Source organism: Heliangelus exortis, chromosome 12 (genome assembly GCF_036169615.1).
Source record: "Heliangelus exortis chromosome 12, bHelExo1.hap1, whole genome shotgun sequence".
Lineage (NCBI taxonomy): Eukaryota > Metazoa > Chordata > Aves > Apodiformes > Trochilidae > Heliangelus > Heliangelus exortis.
Genome location: NC_092433.1, coordinates 9,876,096 through 9,889,849, shown reverse-complemented (window position 1 = coordinate 9,889,849; position 13,754 = coordinate 9,876,096). Strand labels below are relative to the sequence as shown.

The 13,754-nt window shown below is 45.1% G+C and overlaps 1 protein-coding gene across 2 annotated transcripts in view; it reads left to right on the top strand.

The window, feature by feature from the left end:
• Positions 1-13,754, top strand: part of LOC139801561 (uncharacterized) — a 58,066-nt gene that overhangs the window by 30,317 nt on the left and 13,995 nt on the right. The gene's annotated exons all lie outside the window — the stretch shown is intronic.

The following is a 13,754-nucleotide window of genomic DNA, read 5'->3' as shown; positions in this document are numbered from 1 at the left end:
AAAAGACTGTATTATACCTTACACTGGCTGGATTGTAAGAAGCTGTCAGGTAAAACCTCAGGTTTCTTTTCCTACTACAAAAATACAGGACAAAATATCCACTCATAAGCAGGTGCATACATCTGACAGTTGTGTAAAGTCCTTACTGCTTGCCCCTGAGCCTCTGAATGAGCATGCTTGCAACTCAGGAGCAATCTGGTTTATTGTTAATTAATGGATGTGGAGCTCACACAAGGGCAGGCGGTGCTGAGGTGCAAAATATTTTACAAAATTTTTAAAGGGTCTCACAAAATGTATACTTTGGTGACTGGGCTATGGACCTTTTGAAAAGTGATCTGAACTCTGCTAAATAAGTCAGGTGTGTCAAAAGAGCTGGTCCTGCAAGCTCCTTATTACCATGGAATCAGAATTCAAGAGGGCTCAGCATGGCACTTTTGCCAGCAGATGACAAAATTGTAAGTGAAGACCCCAAGGCTGAGATAATGGGTTTATACATCTCTGTTTAAACCAAATTATTAAAGTGAGGATCTTTCAATTTGGTTCCAGCCACTAAGTGGCAAGTGAACTGTGGTTGAACGTGGCTCTCATTAGCCTTAGGACCAACAGAAGCTGATGTTACCACCAAATGACTTGGCTCTGGCAGCAGGGCCTTAAAGAAGGATGAGTTTAAGGAAAGGTGGTCTCTCAGTGACAGACATTTAGCTGAACTCTGCTGGCTTTGCAGCCAATGTGTAGAAGTAGCTGGGCTACCACTGGGTCAGTGTGGGCAACAAGAAGCTCTGCCATGGCTGGAAGCTGGGAGTTCACTGAGCCCCTGCACTGCTCAGCTGTACAGATAGCAAGCTCTGGGTGGCTCTGGATCCCTCAGCCATGCAGATATTCTGCCTACATAGCAGTAGGGCTGTTGTGTGTATATAAAGAATGCAGTTTCTTAGTTTTCACCAGTTGCTTAGGATAAAGGTGTTACAATATTTGCAAAAAATGTACAAGCCAACATCAAATTCATATGTGTATGTTTCCAGTTATACTAGAAAAGCAGGCAGGAGAAAATACTTGGGCTGCAGATCAGACTCGTATCAGTTGCCATGGGAATAAAAGGAATACAGAGAATTGAGGGAATCCTTTAAACTACAGGATTTTTTAAATTGAGTTCTTATTTGATTGTTTATTTAGGCCCTACATTAAGACAAAAATGTGTGTTTAGCCAGCTCCTCCTGCTGGATCCAGAGCAACTATTAAAGCTTATTTCCACAGAGATATTGCTGATCCTGGCCCCTGAACAGACGAAGGGGCTGGGAGAGTCTCTGTGCTCAGTGGCACTTGGGGGGCTTGCACGGCCCCATCGCAGCTTGGCAAGAGGAGCTGGACTTTATGCTTGTATGGTAATGCTGCTGCCAGTGGTTTGGCAAAGCTACAGAATTTGTCTGCTGCAGGCTTTGTTCCTGGGTTTGCCCCTTAAGTTTGGAGAGATCAAAATGGTACCCATTTGGTCTGGAAACTATGACTCGGTCTGGTCGGCACGGGAGTGCTGTGACACTGCTTGCAGTCAGTCATATGGTGATGGTTTTGCTGCTGGAAAGTCACTGAAAGGTCTGCTAGTTAATTAGTGAGGGAATTGGAAATAGCTAAAACCTGACTGAATTCCTCTGTCAACTCAGGATGGGATTCTTCTGTCACTTTTCTTCCTGCCTCTTCATTCTTTGACCACAATTGATTATGCCGGAGATAATTTTTCTTCTCACGGCTGCTGTTCCAGCCACTACCATGAAACTCACTATGACTGCTATTCATTGCATATAAGCAAAGGAGCAACTCAGTGCCCTTCATAGCTTTTGGGTTTTTTCCTTTTTCCAGGGGCACTGGCTCAGAGCAGAGGCAGCCTGTACAGTGCTGTTTGGCTCAGATGCTGCAGTCCTCTCTTGTTTCAACTGATAGAAAGCACTTGAGGTACCTCTGCCTCACTGTGACAGAATCACATAGTTTTTCCTGAGTTAATCTGCCTGTGTACTTCTGGCTGCATGGTGCTCACTGCAAGTTCCTCATCCAACCAACAATGATGCATTTGTGCACAGCCCTTCCCAGGCTGGATAGTACTGAGGTACTGTAGAGATGTCTTGAATTGCTGTCACTGACCAGTGCTTAGGGCAAGAGCAGTGGGGTGGGGAATGGGACACTTCTTCACTCAAGACTCCAGATCCTATGATCATGAGTCCAAGAAGCCTCTTTGAAGGTTTTTATCTCCTCCTTCTTAAGAAGTGTCAGAGCCCCTATAAGAAACCAGTTGTGTTGGTATAACCAGTACATCAGAGCTGCAAATGCATGGCAGAATCACTCATCTCACAACTGCACGTTCTCCTTTGATTTTAAAAAGAGACATTTTTCCTTTTTTGCAAGAAGGTTTTTTCCCTACCTACCAACCCAATCCCTCCCAATCGCATGAGCCCAAAAATTGTTCCAAATACAGGAGTGATGAAAGAATAACATTAAGGTTGGAAGCTTGGGTCAGTAATGGTGCTTGTGGTGAGGGAAGCTACCTGAAGCCAAGGTGCCTGGTGCCTACACCAGTGCTGACTTCATCAGCATCATTGGAGGCTGTTGCGTGAGCCAACACTGACAGCATCAGGGCACTGGTCAGGGTTCGTGTGTGTGAGCAGTGGACAGAGGAGCTGTGGGCTGGGAGAGATTTGCAGTGATGGGTAGAAGAGTGTGGGAGGGGGAAAAAAACAGTATTTTGGTTTAGAGATACTGTCCCCAGCGCTGATTCACTGGGCTAATCGAATCTTGGTGGCCTTTTTTCTCTGGTATCTTCTCTGGGCGTCTGTCACTGTTTTTGAGAATTTATCTTTCTCATCAGAACTTGGGGTTTTTGTTAGTTTTTCTCCTCTCTTCATTCAACTCCTGTAAGAAGAAAACATTTAAAAACAAAACGCCCTTTTCTCAGAGCTATGTTCAGTAGGCCTGAGTTGTGATGAAGTCTCTTCTTGTGTTGATTCCAAGGAGAATTGTTGAATATATATATTCAACAATTAACAAGCAGAAATGCCTGGAGACCTTAGATTACAGTAGAGCTTCACTGAACAAGGTACAGAATATGCCTAGGGGAGATCTGCCTTGCTACAAGCAGCCCAAGGCAGTCCTGGCCAGGGCAGACAGTTTGGCAGAGGGAGGGCAAGCACCAGGGGTAAGGGGACCTGCTCAGGGCTGGGTGCAGGAAGGTAGGAGCAGAGCTGGCCCAGCCTGCAGAGCTTCTGGCTCTGCCTGGTCCTTAAACACTCCTGTCTCCCAATTATGTGGGCAAATGAGAAGCAGGAGTACTCATGTAAGCAAGGGATGTTATTGCTGTAATTCTCTGTGGTGTTTGTATCATCCTTCCCATGATATGTCTGGCCTTAGACCCTCAGCTTTTGAAGGGAGAGGTGCTGGTTTGCTTGAGAATAAAGCATGATCCTAGCTTTACACCTTTTCTGCATTCAAAGTACCAGAGAAGATATGAAAAAAGTTCTTGTTATTTAATACCAAAATTCAGAGAATGGTCTCAAAAGCATCTTAATAGGCCTTAATAAGTCAATACACCTGAGTCAATACATCTGCATATAGAAATTCAAGAACTTGTGATAAGGCAATGAAAGGAGATCAAATACAATTTTAAGTGGAGACAAGGCCTGGGTTGAGCTGTGTTAAGATACTTATGTTGAGGATTTGGGTATGAGTGAGAATCTGAATCTTCCTTCACTGGGACCAACCCCAGCCCATTTCTTGGAGATAGGTTCTGACCTACAGAGCTAAGTTGTCATTTTCAGACACCAACAATACAGAAATGGTGTTTGGCAGGTGTGTCCCACTGTCATGGATTGACACCTGTGATGCCTTGGTTCTTGCTGAGTAACATTATAACCCCAAAGGCTCGTACCAGCTTCCAGAGGCTGTCCTGGGAGTAAAGTGTGATTTGCTCTATGCTATTGTTGTGCTTCCCACTCACTGGGGGCTTTGGCCTCATCTCTTATGTCCCAGAACCAAGTATCCCTGTGTTTGTTCCTTTTGTCCTTCAATGAAGGATTTCCAGTAGCATTCAGGACTGGCCAAACTCTGCTCCTGCTGAAACAGAAGAAGTTTTTTTCCAGTGACTTCATTGGGAGCTGTTAGAGCAGGGCCTGGTGCCACTGGGAATCACATACCAGCTCATAGGACAAGTGGGGAAGGGGCTGGAAGGATCTGGCACATCTCATGGAAGAAGCAGTATTTTGGAGGGCTACTGAGAAAACTGTCACAAAAGGCAATTTGCCAGTAGTTGGTGGGTTACCTTGCTTAGGAGTGTGGTGGCAAGTGCAGGACAATACAGCCCAGTGCAACTGGAAGAAGTGGATGAGTCAGTAGGGATATATGAGGACGTTTGTACCTGAAAGGATCTTAAGTGTTCACTGCCTGGACTATAGCATGACTTATTCCCCTGACTGACACTTTTAACCCTTTAGACTATATTAATTATTTTCTTAATGCTGCAACATCCCTTTTCTTGAATACTCATTCCCGCAAGTCTTAAAGATGTACCAGCCCTACAGGGACTGGAACAATCACTGCAGTGCACAGGGGAGCTACAGAAAAGCTGGAGAGGGACTTTTTGCAAGGGCATGTATCCATAGGACAAGTGGTAATGGTTTCATACTGAACGAGGGTAGATTTACGTAAGACATTAGAAATAAATTCTTCACTGTGAGGTAGTAAGACACTGGGATGGTTTGCTCAGAGAAGTGTTGTGGATGTCCTCTCCCTGGAAGCATTCAAGGTCAAGTTGGATGGGGCTTGGAACAACCTCATGTGGTAAAGTGTCCCTGCCTGTGCAGGGGGTTGGAACTAGATGATCTTTAAGATCTCTTCCAACTCTCATAACCATTCTGTGATTCTATGATCTCTCCCAAGCCCATGTTTTCCGGAACCAGCAGTAGGCCACAACCTACAACCAAGAGGCACACAGCTGTGACACAGGCAGCAGGACCCCAAACAGAGCCTGGGGAGGCTATACAGAGGGAGCCCAGGTTAACATGACTTCAAGGAAACCTGTCCTCAGCCTCCATTTCTTTGTCATAGCCAGAAGTTCAGAACCTTCCTGTGATACCAGGATGGCCATCTGTTGCAGTTATTATAACTGTAAAATTGTCATGAATAAAACCATCCTATTGTCCAGAAATACAAGACAATTGCATCTGCAATGAAGGCCCATCCTCCACACCCCTCTTCCCCTCACGACTCCTCCACCCTCAGGAAGTGGCAAGGCAAGTGTTCTGTGTGGCCAAAAACAAGGCAGAGAAACTCAAGTGAAAGAGGGAGTTAGAGCTGATCGGTAAGCCAGGCATGGGCACTGAACATCTCTCAAGAGATAAGTCTCTGAGGCTTGATTCTTTGCAGTCCTTTTGGAGACCGTGATAAGGAGGTGGCAGTTGCTTTGTCAGGGTTGCTCACACTCTTTTGTGCAGCGTATTTGGCCACTGAACTCGTTCAGATAAGACAAACATCTAAACTCCATTTCCGGAGACACATACCAGTCTTTGCACTCAGGCAATGGTTATACCAGGGCTGGGCTATGAGAGACAAGGCTGATGTTGAACGCCTGTGACAAGGATTCTCCGCTGTAGCTTGTGGTTCTGTGTCTCCTTTGCTTCCCTGGAGCTCCGAAACAGGAATCCAGACTTCCTGACTGGCCCAAAGATCTGGGGTCTTTGGCAAAGGTGGCCACAAGCATCCCAGCAGTGGAGGGTGAAGTACTTCTGAAAAGGTCAGCAAAATTCTGGATGCTTTGGGCTGAACAAAGATGGGCCCTCCTGAAGTCTGGTTGCATCCAGACTGGTGTATATCCCCTCCACAGGATTTGCAAGTCCTCAGCCATCAGAAGAAAACCTGTGGTAGTCAGTGAGTGCTTCAGTCACAGCTGAAAGGCAGTCACAAAGGAATAGGGATGTGATTGATTAAAGTGAACAACGTCTGGACATGATTGTTTGGGACAGACAGTGCAGAAAAACAACGTAGGCAACTGGAAGTCTGCAGAGAATTTTTTAAGGTGTCAGGACATGATAAATGTCTGAGGGAGAAATCAGTCTGAGTGTTACTTAGCACTCCTGCTGCAAGAAATGCTGGGGCAGCTCTCATGGCTGCAGCTGGGTAGACTTTAATTCTAAAATCACGTATAAAGTAAGAGATGTGCTTTGGGGATCAGACCCAACTATAAGTAAGAAGCACTTCCCATTCAGTTGCTCTGATTTTTTATTGCTTCTGTGCTTTCTGTAGAGGTCTCCCAAATAACTCCTCATCTTGCTTTTGCCTGAGAGCTCTGAGAAGTCTTTGCCTGAGCTGGTATGGGCAGAGTCATGTCAGATAGCTGCATCCATCCCTGTTTCAGCAGGAGATGCTGCCTCAGATGCTGCCCATGCCTGGGCAGTGAGAGTTATGGGAAGCTGTGCCTGTGGGTGTTGTATTTTCTGTTTTGAGACTCAACATGACACAGGTGTGGGCTGTGTAGAGACCTGTGGGTTTCAGAGACATTGTAGTGTGTCGGACACATTTTGCTTGTATGATTTCTGGCATCTACTCTGGCAAGAAGCAATCAAGCTTATGCCTTCTGGCCAGCCAGGGAAGTAAATACATCTTAAAAAAAGTAACACCCGAGAAAAGACTCAGATCCTGATCAAGGGGATGATTTCTCAAACTGAACAGGTGCTACATGAAAAATGGTTGTCTGGGTCTTCTGTCTGGGATGAAGCATGCCTTAGCTGCATGTTACCTACCATGAGCGACCTTCTGAGGTTCCTTATCCCCATAAAAGCTCAATTTTGTAACTCATGGTATTAGTCTGTAGCTCTGCGCTCAGCCTAATGGGAGTCTGATCCAGTTATCCTTGAAGGAGATGACAAAATGTGTCAATGTAGAAAAGGAGGGGGACTGCAGAAGAAAGCAGCATTGTTTGGCTTTTGTGAAAGCGTCTTCCTGGTGGTTTTGTTTTTCAGAATGAAAATAATGGGGTAAAATTTAGTTACAGCGGTGTGCATCCCTGCCTTCTAACTCAGGACTATGTTCTTGTGACCTCCTGTGGCCCAGGCTTGGTGGAGCTGAGTGTACAACCTAAGGAGCAAAAAAGATCCATGTGCTGCTTCTGAGGTGATTCCTTGTACAACTGCTATCTCACAAAGGGTCAGTTTATGCACCAGGCTACTGGTAACAGACTGGTGCTCTCTTGTCCTAAACAGGGCACCTAATTTTGCTCATGTTCCACACTGAATACAGAGGTGCTTTAGCTGTCTCTCAGAGTCCTGGAGGGATCAGGATTGCTGAAACATTGAGAGCTGTCTTCGTTATTCTGTCTGAACCTCCTCTGAGATTCCTAGATGAGGGGATTTAACAGAAAAGTCTCCTTTCTCCTCCTCCAGTAGATTTCAACTAAAAGTAACTAAGGCAGCTGGAGACCTTCATCTCTCAAAGGATTTGGTCCCCACTGAAATACTGTCACCACTATGTCCCTGGGGGATCTTCCTCCCTGTGATCATTCACAGTGCTCAGCTTAACCCTCGTGTGAGCAGCGGTTGCATCACTTAGGCATCTAATCCTATTTATGATCCAATATACCAGTTATAAGATGCCAATAAATTTAAAAAACCCTCCAATGGAAAGGGCTATTATTAGGCCATCTAGGATGCAGTTCTGTCAGCACAGTGTTATTTGATTAGCTTGGATCCAAGTCATTAGTATGGTGGGGTTGGGGCAGGAGGGGGTGGTTGTTAATTGCTACTACCAGAGCAATGATTTAAAGCATGTCTGAATTTCAGTGACATTTCTGTTCAGTGCCAGCTGCCCGGGGTCAAATATTGGGCCTAAGGTCTGTGATGCTGTCCTCCTGCTGTTAACACAACAGAAAATCCTGTCCTGAGAAATGCTCTTTCTGGGAGGAATGGATGCACACACAGATCTCTCCTTTGTCATGCTGTGTTGGAGTCTCTCTCACAAGTCACTCAGAAGTGCTGTGTAATGGTGTGGATTTCCCAGCTTTTCCCAGGCTGTTTTTCTCCAGGGGACTGGGAGCTGTTTTGGCAAGCAGTGATGTAGTTGCTGGTGCCAGGGACCAAGTGAGGTCATGACTTTGTTCTTCACAGTTTTTCCCTGTCTTCTGCTGATGAAAAATGGAATCATGTATTCTGCCTGTGGGCAAAACCACTGATTCCTGCTGTGCTATGGTAGCATTTCCCAGATGGAAATGTTTCTTCTGCTTTATCTGGATATACTTGTCTGTGTCCAGGTAGGATGCACCTGCTGTGCACCTCATCCCCCCAGCTCGTGCCCTCTGCTTTTCCCCAAGCTTTCATTCCATTCCTCCTCTTCCCACCCCCAGACCAGCTGCTTGCCCTGATGGAAAGGCTGCCCATGCCCTCCCCTCCCTGGAGAAGGCAGCTGCCTGCGTCAGGGAACTGCAAGAGCTGCCCAAGTTCTGAGCAGTGAAACTTTGTTGTTTCAAAGTCACATTGACCTGAGCGCTGCAGCAAACGTGTAGAGAGGCTGCTGCCTCGGTTTCGCATGAGGGAGCTGCAGTCAAATATTAAAAAGGCAGCAAGAGCATTAAATTATTCAGCAATGGAACATTGTCATTCCTCCATAAAACTATTTTGACCTGCAGTTTTCTATGGAGTCCATTGCTCTTAAATGTGCAGTGAGAAAGGAAATTAAAAATTAATCTTTATTTCCATCTCAGAAGAAAACCTTAATTCTCTGCATTGAAATTATACTCGTAATCCAGGGTAATAAATTATAGTTTTTAATTGCAGCTAGTCACAGCCAATCAAATGGGAACGTCTCTCTTGCTTGCTTTAACTTTGCTACACAGAAGAACTCATGGAGTGCTGGAAAAAATTCACGTCCATTGACTCAGGCTCCAAACATTGTGCAGAATGAGCCCAGGACATGTTGGAGCAGTCAGGCTCTGCTCTTGCCTTGAGGCAGTGACCTGTGAGTGCCTTATGGGCACCAGTTGCACGATGCACACCAGCACAGGGAATGGGGAAATTCCTACTATTTCCATGTGGAGAAGGTGGGGTGTAGCATCTTCATCAAGGTTATGCAGTGAGATAGTTTTGAATGAGAAACAAAATCTTGATCCTGGTTCATCTGCTTTGACTATCAGGCAACACCCATCTGAGCAGAATAAGAGCCAAGATGCCCTGCTCTAGCCTCGTGACCTTCAAGCATCTGAGGTCTGACATTGTGCCTTTTCTGACAAAAAGAATGAGTGGTTGAAGCATGTTTGCTTATGCTCAGTGTCTGGTGCAAGTAACATTGGTGTTTTTTAGCATTACAGTGTTTTGCAGACAAATGTTTTGGGATTTGACAGTGCTGTATTGCATATGACAAAAGCTACCTTGGAACTGAACTTCCTAAGGTACAGGATGCTTTAGTACGTCCAAAGAGGGGGATTTGTTGCCAAATAACTGAGGCTTTGCATGTGTCAGCTCTTTCCATTGCTCTCCCACAATGTTTATTTCAGTACTCACTTTACTGCCAGCTCCTCCTGCCTGGCTGTCATCTCACCACTGGCACAGTGACACTTAGCCATGTGTTGTGGTCTCTAAGAGCAGACCAAAAGGTGTTCAAATACCTCTGCAAGTACCTGAAAGGTTTATGCAGGACCCTCCTCCAAGCAACATAGCCTTGTCTTTAACCCTGTCAGTGCCAGGTAGTGTGATAGACCCGGGCTAGCAAAGAGGCATTTAAAGGTGTATGAACACTTACAAACTCTGCTAGGAAAAGGGAAAGCCAACAGGAATGTAATCCTCATCTGGGAGGCTGGAGTCTACAGTCCTGATGATAGCTCCCAGATAGTATCATCCTTTTTTTAAAAATTGTACCCATATGCAGAAGAGTGGACAAGAGAGTAAAAGGATGGAGAAGCCATAGGTGTGGGAATGAGATGAGGTCCACCTGACATAAAAAGTCTAAAAGTCTTAAATGGTTATTATCAGTATAATCGCAGTGAAGGTGTTTGTTGCTAATCAAGACAGGCTTGATATGTCTACAGTCATTGATTTGACAAAGACTGTGTGTGTTAGCTGCAATGAAAACAGTGAAATCCTTACCCTAGGGTGCATACAAAAAGTAAAACCAGACAACAACAGCAAAAATCAAACGTTGTTTGTTGTATCTTTTCCACTTTTAATTTCTACAAAAATACTGCAGTGGTGAAACAATTGTTGGGCCTCTTCTCGTAGGCATCAAAACTGCAGAACCACTGCACTTGGACTGCTGCTGAGGTAAGTAACAAATATAGTTGCTCATGGCTCATGAAAGTGGTTCTTAAATTTTGAATGGGACAGCTTTGTGAGGCAGAAAGCAAAGACTGCCAGCTACATGCTCACCCAAAACCTCTGCTTCCCATCAGGGAGCAATTAGGGAAAACAGGAGAACACCCACCAGACTATAACTTGTATGTGTGTACAGACAAGGCTCCTTCTGGAAATTAAATGGTTTATCTGAACCTATCAGACTGCTGACTGCTCTTTAAAAGAGATACTTCAGGGCTGGGCAAATAACTGCAGTTCTAGTTGTCAAATCCAAGGTAAGGATGATCCTGGAATCTATCATCCTGTGTGCCTAATTTTTATATTTAACAAAATATTGAGAGGATTTATGAACCAAACAAACAGGTCTCCAGAAGATGATTGCAACATGTATGCTTTTAGCAGGAGTAGTGGCATGGTGAATGTATCTCCTCAGAAAACCTTTTTATTTTATAGGACATTAAATTAGTGAATGAAAGCAAAAGGAGAGGTATAATGGATCTGGATTTTCACAAGCATATGAATCAGTATCTCATGAGATCTTGCCTGAAAACTGTAATTGCATTTGACTGAGCAAGGACATCTGAGAATAAAGGAAAGAGAACAGAAGAAAAGGAGAGGTAATCTTGTGACCATGGCTGGAGATTGGACTAAGACAGGGTGGCCTGGTTTTCCAGGCTGCAGCCAGTGGGTTTAATTCCTTGCTCTTCCAAGGACTTCACAAGGGCACACCACTTCTTTTCTGTGGAACTTGGTTTTCCATCATTAAATAAAGAATAGTACTTTTGGCCTTTCTGCTTGTGAGAACAATGGCATTTAAAACTGAGAGGTTCCAATAATTGTGGCAGTAGAGACCACCATAACATCAGATTTTTCCATCCTGCCATGTGAGCCACTATATTATCCATTTCTCATTGTTTCATGCTTCACGCACAAGGTGGGCAGATTCTGGTTCCTATTAGAGTAGCAGCGTTTCATACACATTTTCCACTGATGGGAGCTGCAGAGATAACAAAAATAAAGCAAAAGATTCTTGTAACTGTGAGACAACTCCTTCTCCATAAGTAGCTGTTGTATCTCTGCTGTAGGCAACTGATTTGGTTTTTCTCTGATTTGAATCTTTCTAGGTTTATGTGAGAAAAGAAAAAATATCTGGTGTTTGGAAATTTCCTGCAGTGTAAACAGAAGACAAAACATGTCTTTTTCTTTTCCCCTATCCTGCAAGTAGGTAAGAGCAGCTCATCAGTGGAAGTAGGTAAGAGCAGCAGTGATCACTCAGGCTCACAGCCATGTCATTCAGTGTTTTCCTGGCTATACAGTTGTTGGGAAGGAAGGGGATTGCCTTCTCTGCCCCTCTGGGGTGCTGCTGTTCCTGAGCCTGGCAGCATTTGGTTTTCCCACTCCCCTGAACACCAGTGCCAGCCAGAGGGATTGCCTCGACGTACTCTGAGCAGCTCTTCCTCACGCGCTCTTCTGTATCAAGCGCTTCCCACCTTGAAAACTTCCTTGGTTAACTGCTCATTTCAAAATCATTATTAATGTATTTGCACAGGGATTTTGGAATTTAATTAGCCTCTTTTGAACTGCTCTTAGTGTGTTTGTCTAGAGAAAGAGAAAATCCCTCCATGACTTGTTTGCTTTCTTCATTCGTTGGTTTTCACTGGAAGGCAAAGATACCGATGGGTTTTGCAAGGTTTTGCATCCTCCTGATGTGACTGGTGCTGCATCTGAGGATAAGCTGTGGGGCTCAGCAAAGGAAGCTGCTGCTTCTGCCTTGCATCAAGGCTTCTCCTGTCCAGGGGAGGCTGCGTGGGCATTGGCATATGGTAGGACTTGGCCAGCTGGTGATAAGGTGCAATGCCCAACCACAATGCTTGGTCTCTAGACCCAGACATATTTGCACTGTGGTGATTATGCTGGCTGAACTGGACTTCCATTTCTCTCTTCATTAGTTTCCCTTGGGAGATTCAAATCCCTGACTGTGACTTGAATGTATCCTGCTCCCAGTGGCCCACTGGCACAACTTCATTTTCATCTCACTTCTCAAAAATGTGTGTTCAGGGCAGTGGTTCTGCTACACCGCATCCAGAGCGTGTTGCAGGCTGTGGGTGTACACGTGTGCAGATTTCCAGGGGCTGTGTTTGCATTTGGGGACTGTTATAAGTTGTGTCGTTTTTTTCTTTCCTTTTGCCCAGTCCTGCTTTGGAGAACAAGGCTGGGCAGAGCAGGTTTTTGGTGTTCCCTACCACCACGGGAGCACACACGTGCGCTCTCTTTCTCCCTCGCAAACCACAGTGGTTATGACCACTGCCTCTGGTACTGTTGTATTGGTCCCAAATTGAGGAAGGATGCCTAGCTTAATCACTTGATAGTTTTGTTTCTAAAATTAAACAGCCTGCCATATATGCAATACTGTTACTATATTTATGCCATCAGTTAGCAGGCAGCATCAGCTGAGTTATATGGGCTTTGCAGCTGCAGCTTGTGCCTGTGCTGCTGTTGTGTGCACACAGATGTTTCTTTGCCTTTTTTTTAAGTGCAGCCCTGCAGACATTTCTCTTGTAAAAACAAAAGTATTTGTGCTCATAGAGCTTTCTGGACAAACTCTCAGCCCTCACTTCGTAAACGTGTCTGGATGCTCCTTCTTCCATCTGAGCTCCAAAGAATGGGAGGAAGGTTGAGGGGCTGGATCCAACCCAGGAGACAGAGTAGCAAGCCAGAATTGAAGGCTCCAGCCCCAGTGCTAAAGCAGCTGCTCTCTGAAGTATCAGGGAGTGAGTGAGCTGCAGAACAGGGCTTCCCTGGAGAAATGGTGGCTGTTCCCCCAAAAGAGTCATTTAGAGAGCCAGGTGTGGCCCCAGGGCACACATGGCAGGATGCTGTCCTGGGCTGCCTGAGCTGTTTGGTGAATTAGGGGCTGAGATGCCTTTCTTCCACAGTTTGCTTTGTATGAGTGCAGTTAGCACCATCCAGGTTTATTTGGATTCTAGGAGAGAGGAAATAAGAGGAATAAGCAGTGGATAAAAGCCAAGGTGAAATGTACTGAAGTGGAAGGAGTGGAGCCCCGTTCTTTGGAGGAGGACAGACTGAGGGATGAGATGTTTGGTTATTATTTTGGTTCAGGCAATATTCCTCTGTGATCTTGGACACATTCCTTGACTTTGTTTTCTAGCAGGAAATCTGGATTGCCTGGCAGAAGGATTAAGAGGCAGCAAATATTGAACACTAAGAGTGTTTGGGTGAAGGTGAAATATTTTGACGTATTAGATCTGGTTTTACCAACTGACTTGGTGACTTAGAGGTGACTTTTGTTTGGTGTTGAGCAAGTGTTGCTGTGAAGGGTTAGCAGCAATGTGTTTTGGTAGGGTTGTATGTGCTTGTTGAGTAGGTGGCAGGAGAGGGTTTGTCTTTTGTTTGCTTAGGCTTTTTATTCAAAACAGTTTGGTA